This window comes from Poeciliopsis prolifica, unplaced genomic scaffold, assembly GCF_027474105.1.
Source record: "Poeciliopsis prolifica strain line A6 unplaced genomic scaffold, Auburn_PproV2 SCAFFOLD012, whole genome shotgun sequence".
Lineage (NCBI taxonomy): Eukaryota > Metazoa > Chordata > Actinopteri > Cyprinodontiformes > Poeciliidae > Poeciliopsis > Poeciliopsis prolifica.
In genome coordinates, this window is record NW_026562387.1 from 3,119,830 (window position 1) to 3,139,933 (window position 20,104).

Below are 20,104 nucleotides of genomic sequence, written 5' to 3' on the forward strand. Positions count from 1 at the left end.
TATTACAGAGTGGAGACATCGACCCTTCTGACATCAGGACTCTTTACACATGCACTTATGTTTTCCTCAGAGTGTGATTTATTGCAGTGTTACGTCAAGTTCCATTTGACATCACTGGAAGTCTGCACACAGAGAACACCACTCTCTTTTACGGGTCGGTGTGGCGACAGAAGATCTCTCTGACCCATGGGGTGTTAGCTGGATGGAAACTGCTCCAGTATCAGATTACCATAGAACTGTAATCATGAAATATAATTCTATAAACACACCATCTAAACTGCGGTAGTTTTGGAAACAAGCATTGGCACTTTCTCTCGTGAGGTTGCATGTGGACAGAATCTGCTTCAGCAAACTGTGTACTTTTTCTCCCCTTTTGGGAAAATTTTATAAATTTTTTCACCTATAAAATCTATTAAAAAGCAGTGTAATCTGTCATTGTTTGCAGACAGCTTGGATGCCATTTTTTGTCACTTGAAATTTAATTTATTTATGAATTTCATTAGACAAGTCGCAATGTGACCCTGTTGGAGGGCAAAACACTCCTAGCTGAATAACATCTTAGATGTCAAGTTGTCAACATCCAAGATCTGTGTGTGTGCATATTAAATGTATGCATAATATATATAAGAAAAATTAACATAGTGCTTTGCTACTAATTGTAAACACTAGGGCAGCACAATTAAATATACTTGATAATATAAATAGATAATATATGGTAGATAATATAAATATATATTACAATTAATATATTAAATATATCACAAGTTTGGTCAGACATGTAAAAATGAAAGTGTAATTAAGAATTCTTTATATAATGTGAAATAAATAATGCATGGCATCGTTCAGAGCACAAAGCATAAGATTAGACTGAATAGATCTGCCTTTATGGATCAAGCACATTGTCACAAACACCTGATATAGACATTTTTTTTCAACATCAGGACCAATGGAGATGTTAAAACACAATGAGACTAATGACAGATGTGGCAATAGACTTTAGTGGTTTGAGTCATAGAGTGACTCAAACCACTAAAGTAAGACATCATTATGACAAGAACTACCTAACATGAACAGTAGACGACCAGAGCACAATCCATCCATCCATTTTCTAACACCTTTGTCCCCAGTGTGGTTGGGAGGGACGCTGGTCCCCATCTCCAGCTAATGTCTCGGCCAAGAGGTGGGGTCGCCAATCTGTCGCATACACACACACAACATAATCCCTACTATGAAACTGATACACCTGCAAGTGAAAGGGATTTTGCATAAACAGAGCAGACGGCAGCAGATAAGGAAGGTGTGACAATATGTGAATGGGAACTGGAAAGCAGTCATTCTGTTTCCCTGCCAGTGACCTTCTTAGTCATTTTTTTTAAATTACTCCTTCATTCCCCTCATGAAGACTGCCTCCTTTGTCTGTTCATGTATCTGCCAAGATCATCTAGTGTCAGAGGTGAAGGGAAACAGAGAGGTTGTTGTTGTGTCACATCAAGACAAGCAGAAGGTCTCGGCGTCTTTATGTCTTTGTAGCAGAGTGGGGTTGTCTGTTCCTGTCAAAAAGAAAACGGCACAAAGCCTGCTGCTGCCCTCAAGGGATCACGGCATAAGGAGAAGAGTGGGAAAACGACAAAGACTGAGCGTGTGCCAGTGTGTTGCTATTCGGTGCTATTACAGCAACAGCAAGAGTTGCTATTCCCACTGGGCTAATATCACTGCCCACGTCTGAGTCGGCAGCAGGACCTCGTGGCGCAACGGTAGCGCGTCTGACTCCAGATCAGAAGGTTGCGTGTTCAAATCACGTCGGGGTCAAAGCTTTTCACGCTTGCAGAAACTCTCCTCAATGAGCTCGACAACAAACCCGATTAGAGAGTAATACATGGATTTGGTGTGCATTTAAAGAAAACAGCATGCTTTCACAGAGCACAATTAGATGCTAACTGTGACCATGGATGTTATCATCCAAAGATGACTTTATCATCTTCTCTCTGTAAACTGAGGAGAATGAAATATGATGAAAATGCAAGCAGCTTATAAAAGGGATGTCACAATGACTCAATGCTTTTTATAATTTAAATAAAGACTGATCTAAAAATTATTTCTGATTGTCAGAATTATCAATTACTAAAATAATTGTTAGTTGCAGCCCATACATTAAATTAGTGCTTGACAGAAGATACGGTTTTCTAGTCAGTGAGGAAAATCTGAAGAGAGATCTCGGTGTACGGGGATACATTCAACACAAATCCTTCTGACTTGGCAGTTTTTGTGGAATTCATTTTAAAAAAAAGGACAGTTTCCCCGCTTTTCACTTTAATTGCTTGCTGACCGAGACGTTTCCCCTACAGCTCGTTTCCAGCACATCACCGGTAGGCTCTGCTTCCACCACAGGGGAACTACGGCCACTGTGAATGTTCAAATATCACCTGGACTGTAGGGGAAATGATAACGTGGAAACTTTTTTAAAAAATGCTGCAGACATCACAAAACTTGCAAAATCTCACAAATGTAAGCTGGAATCCTGAGACAACTTACATTTACTTGCCCGACTCTGTAGCATTCAAACATTTAAACTTTTGATTCATGGATAATATTTTGGTATTTCTTTCACACAAGGCTTGGAAAAACTTGGCACATCGAAATGAACAAAACACAGAATGATATATAGAGTGCAGAGTATCTTTAATAACCAGCAAACAGGTTGAGCAACAAGTTCTTTAGAGATATTTCTACCAACTTTTAACTATCTCAGCACAAAGCTGAGACCCTACCATTAGCCTGTGACATCTGACCTTTAGAAATACTAACAATACCATGAATCACTGATGTTTCTCAACTTCAACCTCCCACTCAGAGTTTTTACTCTACTGCTCCATAATTGTAGCAATTTATGGAGTGAAAATTCTCCCTTGTGTGTCATGAACACCACTGTCACAACAGACATTCACACACCCGCATACATGCACAAACTCCACAAGCTCCTTATCATTACCAAAATATTCATAGCTTCAGTAGAATTTGTTGAACCAAGAGCAGCATGTTACCAGGGAAATATCTTTGTCTGCATATAAAATCCAACTCTTATTTTTGCTAATATATGAGCAGTGATTCGTGCTCTTTGAGTTCCATATGTTTTGTAGCTGTCGGGAAGTAACAAAATTATTCATGTGAAATAAACAAACTATAGTTGCACTGGGAAACTGACTGATGTTTAGAATCAGCTGATTTTTATCTTGATCACGCCGAACCAGTAACAGGTTGAAAAGTTTCTATCCCACCTTTCTCTTAGACAAAATGTAATTTCCTGAAGCACCATTCAGTCTATTTTAGCTGGATAAATCATACTAAAGTCTACTGAAAATTACATTTTCAGCAGACCACTTAGGAAAAATAGTTTTAAAGTTAGCCATTTTCTCAAGACTTATATCTGCTGAAAGTCTTGTGAGAGAATAAGACTTTCAGCAGATAACAAGAAGGGTGAATGTTGTATTCCTTTAAGCTTTCAACTTCTATCTGCCATAGGATGTCATGCATGTCATCGGCCTTTATTTACTCTCAAAAATTAGAAGAGTAAACAGTGGATTAGGGCCACTTTAAATAGAAAAAAAGGAGGATATCTTCACCAAAAAAACCCTCGCATTTTGAGAATCTCAGAAATTTTATAGAAAAAAATGTCTAAGTTTTAAAAGTCAAAAACTTTTAACTTCATAGTTAAAATCCACAAATACCTGACAATACCGACAATCGTTTCTGTACATTCGTAATGGAAACACAGTTATTAAACCTTAGGTCAGTCAAAATGGTGCAAGTTTACTCAGCCTTATTCCAATATTTTTAAGCTCACAATACCATAACTCTGTCAGAGTTGAACTTCCACAAACTGTTAAAAAGAGAAAATGTACTTTTCAGTAGACTTTAGCATGATTTATCCTGCTAAAATAGACTGAACGCTGCTTCAGGGAATTACATTTTGTCCAAGAGAAAAATGCTAGGCTTAAACTGTGATTACAGTTTATGTGTAGGAAGATTGCAGCTGTCTTATGAGGGAAGCCATACTATGTTTTTTCTTTTTGTTTTGTTTTGTTTTGGGGGGGTTTTCTAAGGGTTTGTGCATAATTTATGTGCTGCCCATGCAATACAGCTGCAGCCTGCCAAGCTCAAAACAGAGAAATATGAGACGCTGCTGTACACGCGCTTACAGCTCTGCACCCGCCAGAGGTCTACTGTACGCAATTATCCACCGGAGTATGTCATTGTGGACAATGAAAAGTATAAAAAGAGTTACATTTAAGAGAGAGTTACATATTGAGACTGCAATATTTGCTTGTATTTGAAAAATAAAACCAGATTTCAGAGCAATCAAATAAATGAGATTGTACTGAGATGTACCGTTACTCTGCTCCACCCAAGGAGTTAGTTACCAAAGGGATACACCTTGAATATTTCCATGTTTTATAGTTACCAGTTGTATTTTATTGGGATTTCATAAGACAAGGATAACCATTACAGTAATAACGGATGCTTTTAGGCCTTCGTTTTTGTTCATCATGTTGATTTTCTGCTTACTTAATGAAAAACATGTTTCGTAGCTGCCAAAAGGATATTACTCAGAAGTTGATGTACTGCATGGTGCATTTTATGACTTTGTACTCTTGCTTTGTTGCTAAAATGAGCTATATAAATATAATTGATTGCTTGAAAAGTTACTTTTAATCTATAAAACGAGCCTCATCTGAACAAGTAAGGGAATTGAGTAAGAATGCTAGTTGTTCACCGACAAAAAAAAACATTTGACTAAAATGGAGGAATTTCAAAACCTAATTAGTTTAATTAAAACCTAATCAGGTTGACAGAAAAAAGAGACGTAAACGAAAGAAGAGCAAAGATAGAAAATCAAGAAATTGTTGCTAAAATGTTGCTAATTATTCCTGGGTTAGAAATAATTTAATTTCTAACCCAGGAAAAATTCAACAGCTGTAAATGTTTCAATGTCTCAAATTTCTCTCTCAAAAAAAAAAAAAAAAAAGCAGAAGGAAATTGTAATAAAAATGATCTTCTACGCTGTAAGCGAAAATATATAGTCATTCTAAAGTCATACGACATCTGATTTTTCTTTTTTTTTTGACTGATCATGAATCATATGCAGCAGTAAACCCTGTAGTCATCTTTCCAGCTCTTTGATCTGCTGTAGTAGTGGATTTGCTGTCCCTAAACCTTGAGACTGCAAGTCCACAGCTGCGTACGTCTCCGGCTCCCCTCCCCTTTAAAATAAGTCCAGCCGACCATCTGGTCTACATACTAGGAGCAGGTCGGAGTGTGAGGGTGTGGGTTCACACAAACCAATAAAGCTGTTTTATGGCCCTGCCTGTACTGGATGAACTGCTGTGATGAAGGTTTCACTGACAAATTAAGACAGACATTATCACAGGAGACCCTCATTAAGTAGCATTATAATTACACCTAATCATCATTAAACCGATTAAAGAGTAAACATTCAGCTACGATTTGCCTGTGGCCGGCTGATTAAACATCAAAGACAAACTCCTTTTGTTCTTACCATTGGTCTTCCTGTAAGCGTACAAGAATACAAGCTCTTCTTGCTTTTTCTAAACATCATAGATCAAGAAACTGCAGTATGCAGTCCTCCTCCTCTACTCAACTTTAGAGTGATAATCCTAAATGACATCCTGTGCAACCGAATGTCTTCGGAAGTTGCCTAATTTGTAAATGGGGTCCACTTGAAGATTGAGAAACTGGCAACGACGAAAGGAGAGACCCACAACCCCATTTGCGAGAATCATCATTTGTGCACTCAACAAATCTGGTCTTTCTGGAACAGTAGCGAGAGGAAAGTGAGGAGTAGCCATTAAAATCTCAGTTAAGTTTCTCACATGTCAACGTGTTTAAGGAGGTTGTCTGTTCAGACGAGACCAACATTGGGCTTAGTCAAATATATCAAATATGGACCCGGTCATGGTGCAGCATGACTACGCTAGTGAACATAACATTGTTTTTTCCCCAAAACATCTCATAAGTGACACGCATATTTCATGAGGGCGGAAAACACAAACATATTTCTAAAAAAGCCATATGGCAAGCTAGGGAACAGTGTAACAGCATCTTTAGTAATGCTAACCTTGCTAATTGTGCAAGGTTAGCTAAAATCAGATGCTAAATACACTTTAAATTGTTAAAATTTGAATTATTTTGCTACAAAACTATAGTAAAACCCTGTTTTGAAGACAATTTGTTCTTACACACGTAGTTAGAAATCACCTCTTTGCCTTATAAATAATTAATAACCATTCACTGGATTTAGGCTGGAATAAAATATTCTGAACGTGATCTAATAAATAGAAATTGCAATCAACTTCAATCAGTCTCATCAGGTCAGTTTGGAAATCACACAAAAATCTCAAGGAAAAACAATGCTTCACTGTTCACTCCACTGGGTATTTTAGAACATCAAAGTCAAGTAGTCAAACCAAAGGATATCCTGGCACTTTAAATATCGCTAGGAAAATTTAAATTTATTTTTTAAGTTGGAAACAATAGCCCATGACACTAAAACATCACTTTTCACTTTAATTGCATGCTGACTGAGACAGAACATTCTATTATTGTGTGTCTGCAAATATGAATAGGTCCAATAACAACATATGCAGAACAGAGACTCGCTGAGAATGAAGTATAGCTGAACTCAACTCCCTTCTCAAAAGGTCTCGCATGTCAGCGGAAAAGAGCTCCACATATGCAGGCCACAAAGTTATCCGGTAGATTGCTAATAATTTTACGAACCCAAAGTTGAGCTTCCACAGCAGAGACAACATTTCAACGTACAAACCAAACGTCAAATGAGACTCAGCAAATTGGATGTATAGGAGACCATCCAACGGTTTACCAAATCAAATTCATACATGTATGAGCCTCCATTGTAAGTCACACTGTTTGGAAGATATCTGGTAATAAACAAATACTGATAGTCATGATGTGGAACTAAAATTTCTTTTCTTAAGGTTATGCTGTTTAAAAAGCACAGTCTCCAAATTACGAGCAGGATGTATGTTAGACAGTCAATTGTGATCTCGCTACCCAACGAGCTAGTTAGCTTTAAATAATTGTGTTACTTTTCTCACATTACTACTACTTATACTTGTAAACTACTTCAAGAAATTGAATATGTTTATCCTAGATTTTAGGTAAAATGTACACAGGAAAACATAAATAATAAGGTAATGCTATAAAGATCATTCTTGTAAATGCAAAACCCAATATGTGATATTTTAGCAACATTTGGGATCATCGATCTTTTTTTGTTTTAAATACAACCACTCGCATGATGTTATAGTTTGTCGTGTTTTTTTCATTTTGTAAGGGTGTCATTTCAGTTCAGTTTCAGTTGCGAGAGGCAAACATGAATTTCTTTTTGCCTCTCGCTTCTGTTAAACAACTGCTAAAAAGAGAAACATGCTGAAGGCGTTTACGTGCTACAAACTAAATTAAAAAGAAGCAACAGGGACCAAAACCACAGAACATAAGATCACACACGGTTGGTAAGAAATTATTCCCAGACGTGGAAGTCCTGTCCTGTCAAACCAACCGAGACACACGTGTGCAAACAAAATTGTCTATCGACCAAATGTTTGCTTGTTTTATTGTTATCCACAAATTTGTCACAACCTCAATATAGCTCTAAGCTTTGTCCTATTGACGCAGAACTGTAGAAGCATCAGTCCCATTTGTTTCCTGTAAACAGACCACGGTAGTGCGGTTAACCCAGTGATGTTAATGCTTTCTTACTTCAAAATATACAGCAGGGCAAGTCTACAGATTCTCAATGGAGGAATGCAAGTTCAGTCACAAACGGGTCTGGCGAAAAACACAATGAAATAAAAGAAGCCAACAATGGATACTCTTTAGAAGCAAAACATAAGCCACAGAAATGCAAAGCCCTGTGTGAAATGTTAGTGAAACTGTCAGGGAGTTGTGCAGCTGAGCTCTTCACGTGCGATAACGTCAAACATCTGTCTGCACCGAGAGCAGCCAATAACTGCTATTTAAACTACAATTCACTCGGTATACATTTGCCAAAAATGTTTTCCAAATGCATACACATTGGTGGTGTGTGACACGCATCACAAAATATGCCTGTTATTTCTCGTTGTAACAAACCGTTGAGTGACTGGCCCCTGCGTACCAAAAAAGCTTCTCTCTACCAAACTCTTTCTTCCCATTTCAAGCATCGCTGCTGCTGCAGAACTTATCCGCAGCTGGAGTCCATTAATCTGTTCTGCGTAAAGCAGCAACGCTCAGCGCATCTCTGAATTTATTTTTTGCTTTTTTCCCCAACTACGCGGACAGGTCCGTGCGAAAAAACATGGCGGACAAGCAGGAGCTGCTTCCAACATTGGTGCACAAAGAAAGACCTCGTAATGATTCGCCCCATAATGACAGTAAACACCACCACTCACAGGTGTTGCAACCAACAGTGTTTTTTGTTTATTACTACTTCTAAAACATGTCACGCTTGCCAAAGTCGCCCTCCGCTGCCCCCTAGAGTCTAGACGAATATCCATGTGGAGGTGCAGCTTAGAGTAGAAACACATAGTTTTTCATACTCTGTATTCTGTTCAGTTGTATTTGTAAATAAATATGATTTCTAAATGAAAAAAATAATTATAGGGTAAAAGCGTCTCAAAAGTTTCCTCAGCCTGATTTTACGTAGAATGTAAACGTATCAATTATAAGCTAAGCAGTTACTTCTCAAAATTAATTGTAGTTTTTAAAACAAAAACTAAAAACGTTAATTATTTTGCCAACAATCTTTGTAAAAAGTAATCTCTGAGTCCTTGGTTGTAGCTATGTTAAAAAATATACCATGGTTAGTTCGGCATACTGGATTGGATGACATATGTCAACTATTATGGTTTTGATTACTTTAAAAAAAAAAAGTATTTTGATTAAGCTCAATCAAATAAAAAGCTCTGGTACACTACATATTCTTTAGGATTAATAAATCAAAGGTAGCATATAAAAATTTACACCAAATGATATAAAACAATGACTACTTTTTCTTCCTCATAGTAATTCATTGATTTGTGTGTAATAGAACAAATGGACATTTGCTGCTGTAAAGTGACAAAAGCTTAACAACTTCCGGGTTTATTATAATTTTTTGAAGAAGCTGCACTTAGAATGTCGACAATTGCATCTTTTTGTCTGTGTAGCTCCCCCTGTACAACCATGTTTTATCTGTTCTTCACTGATCCTTTGTGGTGCAGATCAGATGTCCCTCCCTCTCTGAACCCTCTGGAGTAAAGGGTCGCATCAGTTCACGTCAATCCCTGCTCTGATGCACAATTTCTCTCACATGCAGACAAAAAGAAAATATGCATAGAATCCCTTGTTCGCAACTAGAACGTTTTTTGCACTTTTCAGTAGAACAGCAATACTTCAAGGTCTCCGTTACAAGCAACAGTTTAACAATAAGCTTTGTTGCATGAAAAATGAAAAGTTTTTTTCTTTGTTAAAATCAGAACACTACAAAAGTAAGAAGTAGTAGTTAAATGATAGGATGCTGAGAAAAATCACCATCCAGCAAGGTTTTTGGTTGTAGCCCAGTAACTGCAGACAAGTGAATCACAGAAAAAGCTAAAACATCCTTTGAATAATTTCAGAGCCTGCTGAAGTTTTAAACAAGACTATAATGTAAAGTGACTTTAATACTTTCCTTCTCATAGATTGTGACAAAACGCCATGAGAAAGAGCTGGAAAAACAACTTGCAGTTGATACGAAGCAGCACAAGAGGAATCAGTTTTACATTGGGACGGGCGATGTGGACCGAAAGTTTCAACATGTCATTTTGCAGTACTATTGTGATGACGATAAGTGTCAATAACTGCTACTTCTTAACTGCATAACTGACTGTGTTTCACAGCAATTGTAGCCCCACAAACAAAAATAATGCTGTTGAGAAACTTTCCCATTAGTAATGCTCTTCTTTCAGGACACCGTTCACATGAGGACGTGTTATCGAAACTGGACACGTTAACTGTATTTTCAAATGTATTTGCTAAATTTATTGAGTGAACAAATAGTGAAGAAAATAGTAAAAACTATCAATCCTGGTGGTAAGGACAGTTTAAACCATCATTAATAGTAATTTATGACTATAGTAATGAATCAAAATTCTTATAGTGATAAGAAATTTACCATGCTAAATGATAAACGATACAATAAATGCCCACTTTGTTCTTTATCAGTTAGTATCACAACCGAAGAACACACCAACCAAACGTGACCAATTTGAACAAAAGATGATAATACGCTATTAATGAGCCCGTGAAGGTCCCTGCTTGACCTGAATGTGGCGCTGAAGACAACACAAGACATATCTGCTCAGAGACGAGATTTAACAGCTGCTTTTCATACATGTTCTAAATCTACCAATTCAGATTTTGCATTCCACCCAAAAAGCATCAATCTTTTGACTCATCGCTCACTTCTTGTGCCAGCCCTACTGTGGGCCACATTGTCTCTGTTCAACTGCCCACCACTATCCCTTTGTCCTACAGCTGTAAGTCCTCCTCCACCCACTGCCTTCGCCTTGGCTGCACACAATAAAAGCAGGGAGTGATGGAAGAGGACATCGGTGCTCCAAAGGACCACCACGGTTGCAAACTTGGTGAGAAAGGAGTGGCCCTGGACAGAGAGAGTGGCATTGTTCCGTGCTAACTATATCTGTGGTGCATCTGTGGTTGGTGGTGGCAATGTGAGGGATACGGTGAAGTGGAAACTGCACCAGAGGCTTTAATGTTTGTTTGTAGAGATAAGGAATAGCAGACCTTTTGTAAATACTGGGCTGAAAAGTTGAGACTTCAAAGTACTAGTGGGTGTTTCCGTCAAAGAACAGAGCTTTTTCTAGTGACTGCCCTCTAGAACAAAATCTAAATTCACCTTGTTGACAGAGCTGGCGTATAATCCACGATAGTAATCTATTAATCTGTGTGTTGTGTCTTCATTTCGATTCACTGACTGACAAAAGCGTACAATTTCAATCTGGACTTTTCAGGGGGTTTGATCATCATCGACTCAGCATTGCTAAAACAAACTCTAGATTTATCTAGTAGCACTCTAGGGAAGACTTTTAGATTTTTGGGGAGTTGAAGGGATGAATTTTAAGTGTTTCTTGGGAAAACGGGAGGTAGTTTCAAGCGTTACTTAGTCATCATATACAAACAGAGGTATTACATGGGAAGCTATTCGGTTGACAGACGTGGTGGAGAACAAACCGGCCAAACCAGGTCTTTCACCTAAAACCTGACAGTGTGCACGAGACAAAAAAAGAAAAAAAAGAAAAAAACTCAGCTCTCCCCAAACACATACAAAAGGATACTGAATTCGTGATGCAATGAGTGTTGTGTCTAACTGAGCTACTCCAAAAGTGGATGATGCTGACCTAAACCTTAGGTTATATGCCAGAAAAAAAACAGCATTTAATCTAAAAGTCCTTGAGTCAGCAGAGCGCCAGTCAAACACTATAACCACTGCTAAATAGTGACTGCAACAACATATAGTAAAGCCAAAGCTTTTTCAGCTTGGTCAGATCTACATTTAGAAATACAAAAGTCACTTTTTTTAACAGTTAGTGCAACTTACAACAACACTCCTCTGGGTGTGGAAGTTACTTCTCTAAGTAAGACTCACTCCACGTGTAATTTCCAAGATCCGGGGACGAGGGGTTGAGGGTTAAAATTAAGTAAAAGCAAACAAATACTTTTGAGACTGGTATCCGGTTCATTTATTCGGAGCAAGAGAGGATGAGACTTTCAGCAGATAACAGAAAGGCTGACGGAAGTACAACAAAGATATTTTGTTTTATTATTTTGAGCTCTCTGTTATGGAATCGGGAATTTGGAAATGTCAAGACTTTTGAGGTAATTTCTTATATTTCGAATGAAATGCCTTAATGCTCTGCTTGACAATTTCTTTGGACTGTTTGTTGAACTATCACTGACCTTGGTGTCATGGATCTTTGTTTAAATGCATGGAAAATGCTGCAACTATCTCAATAACACAAAAAGAGAAAAACGAGAAAAATTGTGGTTAATCACATTATGAAGTCACATGTCACTGCTAAAACTGCAGTTTTAGCAGTGACATGTACAGGTCAGCTTCATAAAAGCCAGAGAAAATTGCTCACCTACATCTGAATGACTTTTTTCCCAGAAGTTAAAGTGAAGTCATACATAGTATACAGGCATCTATTTACAGATTTTTGTACAGACTTTATACCCATCAAAATAAAACCTAAATTATGTCCTTCTACGGTACATTGTAAGTCCAAAGAGTTACCAAGATGCCAAAAATGCCCTCATTTTGCAGCATGTTTTGACAACAACTCACATTTTTTTTACTGTTTTACCATCCAACTGAAACACCACTCTCAAGTGAAAATATTACTCAATATAGTATGCGTCTGCTTGTTTTTTTTTGTTTGTTTTTTTTCCATTTATGTTTTTATTCATTTTATCCAAAATAGAAACTTAGAAACCATCATTTCTGGTCAGATTTTCTTAGCTTGGGTTTTGGGAAATATGTTTTCAGGAAACAGATACTACAGGTTTTATCCTTCCCTCGGGCCTATCACAGCCTATCCTTAATGATAGGCTGTGAGATTGTTGCTCTGTCTGTGGCCATTTGGGATCCTCTGACTAAGGAAACAGATGAGCAGAACCCGACCTGTCATCACCAGCAAACACTTCTCACTACAAAAACTACAGAAAAGCCATTGTTTTCTCAAATCAGCCAAATTTATAACCAATGTGTGGATGTGCCAACACGTTTTCCAGTAGGAACAGAAACAAAACTGAAGTGAGAGAAATTATCAGCACACAGCTTCAGTCAGTACAGCCAGAAAGTATTGACCAAGCCTGAATTCTGGGTTGAGTGATGGACTCTAACCTGAACCTTCAGATTCACATAAAAATTAGGACAAAGTTGGTCTTCTATTACCTGAAGAGCATTTTCAGGATTAAAGGACTAATGTCCCAACAAGATCTAGAGAAACTCTAGATTTTGTGTTTATCTTTAGTCATATTGATTACTTTAACAGTGCCCTCACAGGTGTGCCTGAAAAGTAAATCAAACAGCTGCAGCTGATCCAGAACACTGCTGTTTGTATTTTCACAAAAATGAGGATGATAGAGCACACCATCTTAGTTTTAAAATCCTTACACTGGCTCCCTCTGGCTCAGAAGCTACACTTCAAAATATGTGTTAGGTTAGAATCACTGAGCAATTTAGCATCAAAATACAAAAGACACGCTGTTCTATCAACCCTCCATATCATTCAGGTTTTCTGATTCTTGCCTGCTCTGCATCCCCAGAATCAAATATAGAGAAGCAGCATTTAGTTTATACGCACCACAAATCTGGAACAAACTTCCAGAAAACAATCACTGAGTTTCTTTAAATCAAGCCTAAAAACTAACATAGATTAAAATATATTTGATATTTATTTTCTTGATGATGGCATTTGACAAAGTGTCATGTTTATTTCTATTCCATAATTGTGTTTTTATGGTGTAAAACACTTTGAATTGCTTTATTGTTTCAATTTGCTATACATAAGTTTGACTTGAGCCACATATGACTACATCTTTTTCACATATGTTGAGATTTTTACTCATTCTGTTGCCATCTTTCAGTTTCTTTAAAATAAAAGTCTGAATCAGATTGTATTTTATCCAAACCATATTTGAAAAAACAAAACAGGCTAACATGATCAACACACTGATCCTAATTTTACTTCTACAGAGTTCCACTTCCTTCGCCTTCACCAATGACCTCGATTTATGATCCAAGTAAAGACTTATCATCCCACAGCATGTTCGGTGACCAGGAAAAATGTCTGGCCAGGAAATTATGCTGCGCAGATAAATCCGCAACTTTATATATTCAGTGAAATTCTCCATGCGAAAGCTGCATGGCGGCCATTAAAACCAGATGGGCTGAATTTAAAGTTCATGTGCAAAAAACCGCAAGGTCTATGCTGAAATTAAGAAGTGTGCAACACCCAGCTTAGGGATGAAAGTACATCTTAGTGAACTAAGATGAGCTCAGAGCAGTGGAATCCAAATCAGCGACTAATGTCTGTGTTACAACAGCGTTTGACATTGGCACTTCTAGTGCTTTTTCCAGTCAGTCAATAAAGCTAAAAAATCAAATGTCCAGCTGAGGAAAAATTAGACCTGCTTTTGTGTTGCAAACACTTTTGCAAATTAAGGATAGGCCTTAGAGTATTAAGATGAACATCTGAAAAATATCCAAAATGAAAATGAAAGTTAACAGGTTATTTATTAGAGCTTTCTTTAGCAACTGATGCCTGAGCGGTGCTTTAAACAATAAATAGATCATTATGATCAAAAGATAATAAAAAAAGAGAAAAAACAGCAAAACACTTTGATAAATTTCAGTATTCATAAGAAATCCTTGGAATTTCAATCAGCCCAGTCAAAAGCTTCCAAATTGGCACTCAGACATTTTAGAAATCTGTTTGTAAGAGGACTGTAAGAAGACTTACCTTTTTTTTTATTATTTCACGGTATTTACAGTGTGAGAACAGCTACAAAATAAATTGCATAAGCCCAGGTCTTATTTTAATTCATTTTCAGTCAAAATAATTAAACCTTAGAACACTGCAGTGAAACAGAGTACATAATGCTTTGCATGATGTTAAATTGTGATATTAAACAGGACAAGATTTTTTTTTTTTTTTTTAAAGAGAAACACAGTTGCGAGCTCTTGGTAGCACCTAGTATCTTTAGCTGTGATGTGGAAAAGCTTACATTCTAGCAAGTGGGAAAAAGTCAGCAAAAGCTACATATTTTCTGGCGGTAAACACAAGTTAAGAAGAGAAATAGAACTTGCATTTTTGTCACACAGAAGACGCACAAGTAAAAGTGAATGTGCTGGAAGCAAATTAAGGTACTACAAAGCCAGCACTTTCTAAGCATCGAGGCCTGCTGCAACACAAAAGCCACAGGTCTGACTAGTGGTATTCATTAGGGCTGTATCCTGTCCAGGTGTATTTTTAAAATATCCATTCCATGTCAATACTTACTTTAACAACCACCAGTAAAATCAAAGAAGAAAAATAAGAAGATATTTACTTTTCTCTCTTACGTTGCAGCGATAACTGAACTGAACTGAACAGACCAACAGGACCCCCAGTGATTAGCTCCATTTGTGCTTGTTAGGTCATAAAAGTCTGACTGGCAACAGTTTAAATAAAAAAGGCTGCTGGAGTGTTATCTCTGCTGGCAAGCTTTTCGGATAGTTATGAGGGTTTTTGAATGTTTTTGGAACTGTTTCAGAATGTATTAGGCAAGGATAAAGCAGTGCATGCATCCCAGCTGTGCCACTATAAACCAGACGGCGTCACAATGTGGCAGAGGTGAACGTCTTACATTAACAGAAATAAAAAAAAGGGCTTCAGATGAAATGCATTAGGTGTCCCCTGTTAAAATAGAGGCTGGTTGTTAATGTTTTGACAAACACTGCGAGCTTCCGCGGCACTAACAAAGTGCATTGAAACTGATGCATGCTGTTAACAAAACAGTGGATCACACCCAAGAAAGCCTGGCATGGTCTGCGTGTCGAAACACTACAAACCACATAGTTGGCCTATGCTACGACTTGCTCCAATTTGAATAGTTTGACACACAGATTGCCATCTCAGAGAGAAAAAACAAGAAATATTTACCAAAATAAAATGGAATCAGAGCTGGAACCTCCATCATATATGCCATACCGAAAGCATTGCTGTCAACCAGTAGTGGGCCAATTACTGGTAGAGAATTTTCTTGAGTTTTTAACAGTCTAATTTATGAAATAGATTCTTTCTGGCTTGCAGTTATCTCCATTTGGTTTTCAGCTGTGTGGAGCGTAGCTGAATCAGCCCTGGCCCTCTTCCATCTGTTGCTTTGCACTGTGTGGAAGAAGGCGAAGACAAGTATTCCTGCTTGGAAATGTTTCTTACTGTAAAAGACGCAAAAGTCCGAATAAAACTTGTAGGATTGTTACCCATCATTGCTACTAAACTGAACATGGTTTAAAAACTGCACATGACCATCAATTCCTCCTAAACAGAAACCTTAACTAGTTTGCCAGGAAATAACAGCCAGGCATATTTTGCATTGGGCACTTGAAAATGTTTGATAAAGCCAAATTAAAACGCCTCATCCAATCAGCAAAACTTTTTATTGAAAAACAAGCTTTGTTTTTCGATTTTTTTTTTAACTGCTCAGTTTCTATTAAGCAACTTTATTTTCAAAATGTGAAATTGCACAATTATATGGTCAGTGGAAACAATTGGTATGCTGAATGCCTTTTACTATCACTGAGGTTGTGTGAAACAAGTATGCCGTTGATTTTAAATGGAAAAAACAGTTTATGTGGTGGCTTTGTGTTTCAATAAACATAATTCTAATTTTAACTGAGTAATTAAATTTGCTGATGCATGCTAATATGAACAAACAACAGGCAAGTGTGTGTTTTAGAAAACAGAGTGAAACACTATTATTTGTTCCCTCTCTTTGGTCTGATACGAGAAGACCCAAGATGCAGTACTAGACCTTTGACTTTGGGTCAAGAACCACTACCTCAGATGACAATACTTATAGTATTAGATTATGTTTGATAAAAATAAAGAACTTAATACCGGACTGGCTAACAATATCATCATTAAAACCACAGGCAGGTGAAAAAAGTACTCCATGGTAGCTGTTAACAGTTTGCTTGCTCGTCATGTCAAACTTCACATCAATAAGTAGAAACCGTTGCTGACTATAAAATTGTGCACCACCATTACTAAACAGAAAAGTAATTTGTGTGTTTGAAGTTAAGAGACCTTCTTGTTAAAACGTGTTAAGCATAAACAATGGGAGGTGTGAACGCTGTCTGGAAGAATGCAATGAGAAGCTGAAGAGTCTTTCCCCTTTACAACAGCAAAATGAAGCTTAATACCAGCCCTTTCTGTGTGAAATCCATCTAATATCACTCTGGCCTTTACTGTCTGGGACATTTGACCTAGTCTAGGTACCCACTACTCAACAAAAAGTCAAGCTTTTATTGACTTGTTCCACACTTTGGTCAACTTCTGTTGTTTCTTTTTTTTTTTAAACGTCTTTGAGTTGAGTTGTATTGAATGAGAGTTAAACATTAGCTCACTCAACACATGCATTGAGTGAGCCAGTGGTGTGGCTGGTAGGACTGTTGCCATGCAGATAAAGGTTCTGCATGAAGTCGGCAAGTTCAACCTACGCATGAATGCCTTCTCTATGAGTATACTGGCTTCTACTTGAGATGATTGGTAAATCTAAATTGTCGTAGGTCACTATGTTGCTCTGAGATGTACTTGCAGATAGTCCAGCTCTCACCCAGTGACCCACAGTGTCCTTCTAGCAACTATAGAAGGACAAGTCTGTGTTGACAATGGATACATGCATTGAGTGAGCCTGTTTTTAGTGTTCCAGATTTGGCCACAAGATAACCACAGTATGGTGTTTTTGGAGTTCAGAAATAATTATTTGCATTTCTTATTATTCTGAAAACCACATTGCATTGAAACTTGTAAAGTGGCAACAAAAAAAGGCGAGTCTACTTCGAAGACGATATGTTGTTTTGGTTACTGTGACGGGGATTCCCCTGACTTCCACACTCTACCTAACAAACAACCACTTTGGTTGAAGGAACTGCATGAAACAGACTTGATGCTATTCTTTCCTAAGACACCTATTATTCTCCATGTACTACTCTGTCATGACATATGGGTGTGTGCCCGGTAAGTAAGGGTGGAAGCTCAAGTGTTTATTGAAATAATAACAACAAAAAGTAGTTGGGGAGGTATTGGTGCATTGACAGAGTATTAGAGTGCAGGACATTAAAGTCTATTCTCACAGCATTTTATGAACAGTTGTATTGAATGAGCTTGCAGATCAGAAATGCAAGCTGATCATTTCAATGCTTTAGGGCTGGAATCATTGACCTGAACATTTATTGATCCTTACTTTAGAACCAATAACTATACATTCTCTTTGATGATGAAGCAGTCTTCAAATGATGTGGTGAGGAAAGGCAGTCATTATACCCCTGAGTATAATGACTCAGGAGTGCATCTCTGTTGCATCCAAAGGCAAACTGATAGCTGTCCCAACCATGTGCTCCAAAGCAGACCTGCCTCACATTTTTTTTCTGTCCACAAGTTGTTCACAAGTTGAGTGAACAAAAGATATACAGTGGCTGTAATATATTTCTGTGCACCTTTTCAAAAATGTTTTCTTCTTCGTAAGTTGTTCCTATAGTTTGGTTACCTTGTAACATAATTCCTGCATAATATTTGCTCATCGCTGAACTCAAACAATCACAACAGACCTTTAACTTTTGGTTAAATTGTTTTTTTTTTTTGCACCGCCAGTTCTTTTGATACAATCAAATAATTACATGATGAGATATGTGTGGGTTTGATGAACATGGAAAAGGGTTGGACATCAGAATAATATTAACTAATGATTTGTCACTGTTGCATCAAAAAGATATGGAATGAAATTGCTTTCTTGGTTTTGTTGTAGGCTGCATATTGGGGATTCTACTTATGCTTATGCATTATGGTGTAGTTCAACAATGATAAGTCTACATGTTTGGGGCTATTTCTGAAAGAGGTACCTGCACTCCAGTCTCTAAATTTTTGCAGCCCCTAACAAGTTTTCTGCTGGAAATGTCCTATCTTTAGCTCCATCAATCTGACCCCTATCTGTGCCCCTGATAGAAAAGCAACTCTATTGCATGATGCTACTACCACTACCATGTTTCATAAGTTGCCCTGAGAAGTTACCTGTGCATAAGTTACTCAATTTTCTGAATAGAAAATATTGGGATGTTGTGTTGGTTGCCTGCAAAAAATCTGTATTCAATTCATTGAAGTCTGTGGTCATAACATGACAAACCGCAGAGAAGCTTTTGCAGAACACCATAATTATGCTTAGAGCAAAGTATTTGTCTGTAGAACGAAATGTACACCAGCATTACCTCAATTATCTTAAATCAAATGAAAGAAACAAGATTTCAGCTGTTCGGTAGTCTTTAATCTACATCAATTACATTTCGACTCACTTTGAGGCATGTCTTCTTCTGTTAACAGAGGGTGGAGAGACCTCAACTGATGACATTGTAAAGTTATGAGGTCTAAAATAGTAGAATAATTATTTTATTATTTTACCTCTCTGTTCTTTGTGCTTGCTCCATCAGCAAAGAAGGAACACACATTAAATGAGACAATTTACCTCTTTCCCCAAGGGCTCTTTCTGTGCAAAGGCCTGAGCGTGTTTTATTTCTTCCTTTTTTTTCCGCTTGAGAAATTGAATTCTGGGGGGGGGGGGAAACGTTTGCCCAACACCTTTTATTCCCATGTTTGGCTCCTTTGTTCTGGAACCATGTTTCACTGCTTCTTTTGCGAACACAACTCGACTCCTGAAAGTGCAGCAACAGCTAACACGTTTAATCAATTGAAATGAATTGCCTCATATGTTTGCAACTACTTATTTCTTAGTCACAATAAAAGGCAGGATTAGACCCATGATAAAAGCTCCGGGAAAGACAGCAGAGAGCCAACATTACATCATCACCTTTGTCCTTGATATAAGCGTTTGGAAAAGCTGTGGCAGAAAGGCACGAGAGGAGAGGCTGATGTTGTTTTAGCAAAGAAAAAGCTGGTGCTAAAAGTTAATAGAAAAGACTTCATCACCTGCAGAGGCCAGTTCTACTCCGTTCTCTTCATTGTCTACGTTATGACCAGAATATGGAGATTTTTATCTTAAATGGTCCTGACCAGCTTTGAAAACCTAAAATCCCCACAAAATAAATAAACACACCATAGCTTGGCGCTAACCATAACACTCTTTGGTGCAGAAGTTACAAATGCACAAAGAGAAGAGTCTCCTAAATACATTCAGTTCAATTCAATTCAAATATACTTGATTTATCCTAAAAGAAAATTACGTGTTGTCCAAACTTCTCCAAGCATCAAATCACTGCTGATCCAATTGA

General features: G+C 37.6%; 1 protein-coding gene and 1 non-coding gene across 5 annotated transcripts in view; one reads left to right on the forward strand and one right to left on the reverse strand.

The window, feature by feature from the left end:
* LOC129364582 (partitioning defective 3 homolog) overlaps positions 1 to 20,104 on the reverse strand; it is a 343,226-nt gene that overhangs the window by 314,453 nt on the left and 8,669 nt on the right. The window lies entirely within an intron of this gene.
* Positions 1,738 to 1,809, forward strand: trnaw-cca (transfer RNA tryptophan (anticodon CCA)). The gene has a single exon. It is a non-coding gene; the product is annotated as a tRNA-Trp (tRNA).